We start from the raw sequence: 6167 nt of genomic DNA on the forward strand, positions 1-6167 counted from the left end.
TTTACAAATAGCTAAGGAGAGAAGGGAAGTGAAAGGCAAGGGAGAAAGAGAAAGATACACCCAATTGAATGCAGAATTCCAGAGAAAAGCTAGAAGAGATAAGAATGCCTTCTTAAATGAACAGTGCAAACAAATAGAAGAAAACAATAGAATGGGGAGGACCAGAGATCTTTTCAAGAAAATTGGAGATATAAAGAGAACGTTTCATGCAAAGTTGAGTATGATAAAGGATCAAAATGGTAGGGACCTCACAGAAGCAGAAGAGATTAAGCAACGGTGGCAAAATTATACAGAAGAACTATACAAGAGCGAGCTTAACATCCCTGATGACCACAATGGGGTAGTTACTGACCTGGAGCCAGACATCCTGGAATGTGAAGTCAAATGGGCCTTAGGAAGTCTGAGCAACAATAAAGCTAGTGGTGGTGACAGCATTCCAGTTGAACTATTCAAAATCTTAAAGGACGATGCAGTAAAAGTGCTACACTCAATATGCCAGCAAATTTGGAAAACTCAACAATGGCCACAGGATTGGAAAAGGTCAGTTTACATACCAATCCCAAAGAAGGGCAATGCCAAAGAATGTTCAAACTACCGCACCATTGCACTAATTTCTCATGCTAGCAAAGTTATGCTCAAAATCCTGCAAGCTAGGCTCCAGCAATATGTGGACCGAGAACTTCCAGAAGTACAGGCAGGATTTCGAAGAGGCAGAGGAACTAGAGATCAAATTGCCAACATACGCTGGATCATGGAGAAAGCTAGGGAGTACCAGAAGAATATCTACTTCTGCTTCATTGACTATGCTAAAGCCTTTGATTGTGTGGAGCACAACAAATTGTGGCAAGTTCTTAAAGAGATGGGAATACCAGAGCATCTTATTTGTCTCTTGAGAAATTTATATGCAGGTCAAGAAGCAACAGTGAGAACTGAACATGGAATCACTGACTGGTTCAAAATTGAGAAAGGAGTTCGGCAAGGCTGTATACTGTCACCTTGCCTATTTAACTTGTATGCGGAGCACATCATGAGAAATGCGGAATTAGAGGAGTCACAAATTGGGATCAAGATTGCAGGGAGAAATATCAACAACCTCAGATATGCAGATGATACCACTCTAATGGCAGAAAGTGAAGAGGAACTAAAGAGCCTGTTGATGCGGGTGAAGGAGGAGAGTGCAAAAGTTGGCTTGAAACTCAACATCAAGAAAACAAAGATCATGGCATCCGGCCCTCTCAATTCCTGGCAAATAGATGGGGAAGAAATGGAGATAGTGACAGATTTTATTTTCCTGGGCTCCAATATCACTGCAGATGGGGACTGCAGCAAAGAAATTAAAAGACGCTTGCTCCTGGGGAGGAAAGCTATGGCAAATCTAGACACCGTCCTAAAAAGCAGAGACGTCACCCTGCCAACAAAAGTGCGTTTAGTCAAGGCTATGGTCTTCCCAGTTGCAATGTATGGCTGCGAAAGTTGGACCATAAGGAAGGCCGAGCGTCAAAGAATTGAGGCTTTTGAACTCTGGTGCTGGAGAAGACTCTTGCGAGTCCCTTGGACTGCAAGGCGAACAAACCGGTCAGTCCTAGAGGAGATCAGTCCTGACTGCTCTTTAGAAGGCCAGATCCTGAAGATGAAACTCAAATACTTTGGCCACCTCATGAGAAGGAAAGACTCCCTGGAGAAGAGCCTAATGCTGGGAGCGATCGAGGGCAAAAGAAGAAGGGGGCGACAGAGAATGAGGTGGCTGGATGGAGTCACTGAAGCAGTAGGTGCAAACTTAAATGGACTCCGGGGAATGGCAGAGGACAGGAAGGCCTGGAGGATCATTGTCCATGGGGTCGCGATGGGTCGGACACGACTTCGCACCTAACAACAACAATCTTGACAGGTTGTTGTCATGAAGTGTAAAAACTTGAGGTTTTTAAAATCACCTTGTAGTAACTTTCCTGCCTTAAAAAAGAGAGAATCAGTGGCATGGATCCAATCATAGAACATCAGATTTCCCCATGTTCATTTTTGTTCGTGTTGTGCCTTTCAACCTCCAAAAAGATCATTCCCAGGAATTGGAGAACCCCGACAGTGGCAAAGCTGGTTATGGAACTGATCATGGTACAAGTGAATGAAAACATTCCTCCTTCCTTTTTCACAAGACCAACTCTGTTGAGGAAAGGGAACCATTTCATTCCCTGTCCTGCCTTTCTCCAGTTCACTCAACTGCACAGTTATTGCTCCAGACAGAAGCTGTGACCCTGGAATAATCTGTCTAGGGATCAAAAGTAGTTTCAAGAATGAACAGTAATGCAGGAAGACTGCAGGCTGTCCATGCATGGATCATTGAATCTGTGACAATAAGAGACAAAGTAGGAGCTAAAGGTGTAACTTTTTTAAAAAGTGTAAATCTGGAAATATATTTTTGGTGCTTTGATGAAATGACAGCTCTGTTAGATTAGCAAGTCAAAATTTATGATTATTTCTCATTAAAGGATCACAAAATGTAATCTAGATAAAGAAGAGAAGATGCAGAGATGGTCATAAAACACCATATACTACCAAAATGATAGAATAAACTGGCTTTGATAACCTTTTATTGCTGAACTGCAATGAAGATAGGAAGAGGCCATGCATGGTCAGAGTCAATCTGAAATTATGGCAAGATAAACTGAAAATGCCTTTACAAAAGTTGTTTCTGTCTACTGAGGGAGCGCTGGCTCTGTTATTCTTGACAAGGCATTAAATACAATTCACTGCTACCATCTAAGTGGCTTTTTAAAATCATCTGTTCTTTTAGATGCTGTTTATTACTAAGGTAACTGATTTATTCTAAGGCTATTCAAGAGGGAAACACACAAAAAAAGCCAATCAGATAGCAGGGTAATGATAATGGACATCTCCTTCAGAGAGATAAATCAAAGGCAGAGCTCATTTTCAATGTCCTACAGTTTCATTAACTTACATATATTAATATACCTCAAAAGGGACACATTTTATTTATTTTGCCATAAATGTCTTTCTGCTGGGACAGGTGCAGAGAGATGTGGGCAAATGCTAAATTCAGAGGCTAAATTATCCTCAAAGTCTGAGTCATTTGGCACAAGGCAAAGGTCTCATTACCATTTGGGAAGTATTGCAATAAGAAGTCCATTTTTCGCCATATGTGAACGACGAAGCATCTCACTGGCACGTCTTCTCTTTTAGTGCTTTTAGTTTCAAATTCACTCTCCCCAAATATTTTATAGATTTCATTTAGTAATATGGGACTGCCGCATACAAAAGTAACACTGGGACTTTTAATATTCAGAATGGCTTAAAGCTATGGCATCTTAGGAGAAAAACCAATAATGTAAAGGTAGGAAACTGCTGCTCTGGAAGAAGCAAATAAAGTTGGAAGAATCCCCATTAAGAAAAAAAACAACCTATGTCTCTTGAAATAATGCTTTAATACTTTCCTGCAGGCTATTTATAAGTGGAAAGACGGGGGAACAATGAAGCTTGAGATATAAAACATTTGAAGTAGGTGATGAAAATGAAGGTATTGACTACCTGACTCATTTGTGAAAATTACCTTCAGATTAAAAGTAAGTTTATCAATTTATTTGGAATATTTATATATCACTTTCCTGCAGCTGCTCAAGATAGCTAATACCTGCAATCTTGTTATTAGCTATCTTAAAATGGTGATTTGGAAATTTTCTCTTCCTGTCTTTGGGTGGAGGAGGAGATGACTTTTTTAATTTGCTGATTGATTTTGAGGGTTGTTTTCCTTTGATGTTTACGGTCTAAAACATGGTGCTCCACATCCAATCCTAAAAGTGAAGTTAAACAATAAATAACTGCTTCTCCCATTACATCTCCCAAAGAGCTCTTAGGTCTAGCAATCAAAATCTGCATAGGTTCCAAGGCCCCAATGAAATAAAACTGGCTTCAACCACTGCAGGGCTTTTTCTTGCCTGGTAGAACACTCTGTCTGGTAAGATCAGGGGCCTGGGAGATCTTAAACACTTCTGCAGGGCCTCTAAGGAGAAGTTGTTCGGCCAGGCCTGTGGTTGAAGCCTTAGGGTCCATCGGATTTCAACTGGCCTCCCTGCCCAACTTCATCAGGTCAACTCTATTAAGAGAACTGATATTCCTATACATTGCCCCCTCTTTTCTCCTCACACAAAATGCAGACCTGGGCAAGCAATGTTATTTGTATATTATTGCAGACTTTAATATTTTTGTATTTTATATCTTTAGACTTCATGGAAAAAAATTATATAAAAATTTTAATGGAATTATTTAATTGAAGACTTTTATTTGTAACCCACCCTGAGCCTCTAGGGAAGGGCAGGCTAAAAGTTCAAAAATAAAATAAATGAAATAAATAAAAAGTTGAGAATAAATAGTGCAAAAATAAATAAAGCTAACTGGACCGCAGTAAAACTGGGTGCACACATAAAGCCAGAAGTCAGTAAAACTAGCAGAATAATGCAATTTTAGAAGGATGAAAACAACCCATAGAACACCAAGGGGTGAGAAATGCAGGTCAAGATGTTGGAATTACAATCAGCAGGCAATTTGGTGAAGTCAGTCTTGAAGGGCTGTTATTAAGCTGTTTAAGCAGCTTAAGTAGCTGAGCCGTACCTCACTAGAGCATCTAACAGTCACAGGTGAGGCTGCCCTGAGCACATTTCCTGGGGATTCTTTGGTTTAAGGTAGGCTTCCTCCTACTTCCTCTTTCTTCAGGAAAAAGAAGTTTAGGTATGTGTGCTCTGAAACAAGGAGCAGCTGCCATTAAGGCTCTCTGCTGACATTTAGGCATGTAGTCTGCCTGCAGCCCAGACATGCGGGCATACAATGTGGTTTCGTTGTAACTATCTCTTAAGCTTTTGTGCTTTGCTTTAGTAAGGAGACTGAAGTAGTTATGCAGTAAAGATACTCTCTTTTAAATCTCAAAGCACTGTCAGTCTTGATCTGTCCCTCATCCACAAAGATAACTAATGGTTGCAGACTTTAGAAATTTTCTTACTCTACAGCTCTTAATTTTCTGGAGGGACCTAGAACCAAGTCTAGTCTAAAATCCCAACCCTGACTATGTTGCCCAGCTTGTGTTTTGCTGTGCAGAGCATGTACTAAGTAGAGAAGATCTTTTGAAAGCAGTTAAACCTTTAAGCTCACAAGAGATGCTGAGGTTTGTTTTTGGCTCTAAAGAGCTGAACATTTTTTGCTACCAGGAGTGGGGGAGCCCAGAGGCCTGCTAGAAATTGACCTGGGATTTAACAGCTGTTCATTCCTGAGATTTAGCTAAGAAACTGAAACTAGAAGATGGATGGCAAAAACACTAATAGAGCCCCTGACCAGAAACACAAGGAAGCGTGCCTGGCTTCAACCAGGGCCAGGGCCTTTTCGGTCCTGGCCCCTACCTGGTGGAATGAGCTCCAGCTTTCCGCAGGGCCTGCAAGATGGAGCTCTTCCGCCAAGTTTTTGGTTGAGGCCGGGGGTCAGCGAATGAGAGCCACATCCCCCCCCTCCCCCTTGGGTCTAATAGGTTATATCTTCTCCCCATCCTCCCTACTGCTCTGATAGTAGGGAGTGGGAATACTGGGTGTTTTTTCCACCATGTTGTTTTAAAGTCTTTTAATGGGTATTTTAATGGGGACAAAGACTATTGTTACCCGCCATGAGCCTACGGGGAGTGGCGGGAAATAAATCTAATAATAATAATAATAATAATGGCACAAATGGAATTCAGGGGACTTGCAGAAGTCTATAGGCATGCTGGCTAAATTAGACTATTTGCAGTCGAAGCATCTGGCCTTGTTAACATTTGAAAAACTGGATTTAAAACACATATTAGCAGAAGAGGCTCCACAGAATGATATCAGGAACAGGCAGCAATTTGTAAGAGAGATTTGGAAGGCAGATTAATGCTTTTAAAAGCATTGCCTAAGAGTGAATTTATAATATTTAAGGGCTGTTCCAGCTTATAAGAAGTACAGTCCAAGGTGGAAAGATGTTTTGGGACACAGTCTCAAGGAAAAAATAATTTTGCTTTTAAATTTGCTGTGACACATTCTTCTTTGCAGGGGTGGGAGCAGGGAAAGGGAAGGCCTGTGATAAAGGGCAGCCGCAGCACCTAGGCCAAGGCTCCTCCACGGAGGCAGCAAATAGTTGGTGTGTACTGCTCCTGC

This window comes from Paroedura picta, chromosome 1 (assembly GCF_049243985.1).
Source record: "Paroedura picta isolate Pp20150507F chromosome 1, Ppicta_v3.0, whole genome shotgun sequence".
NCBI lineage: Eukaryota > Metazoa > Chordata > Lepidosauria > Squamata > Gekkonidae > Paroedura > Paroedura picta.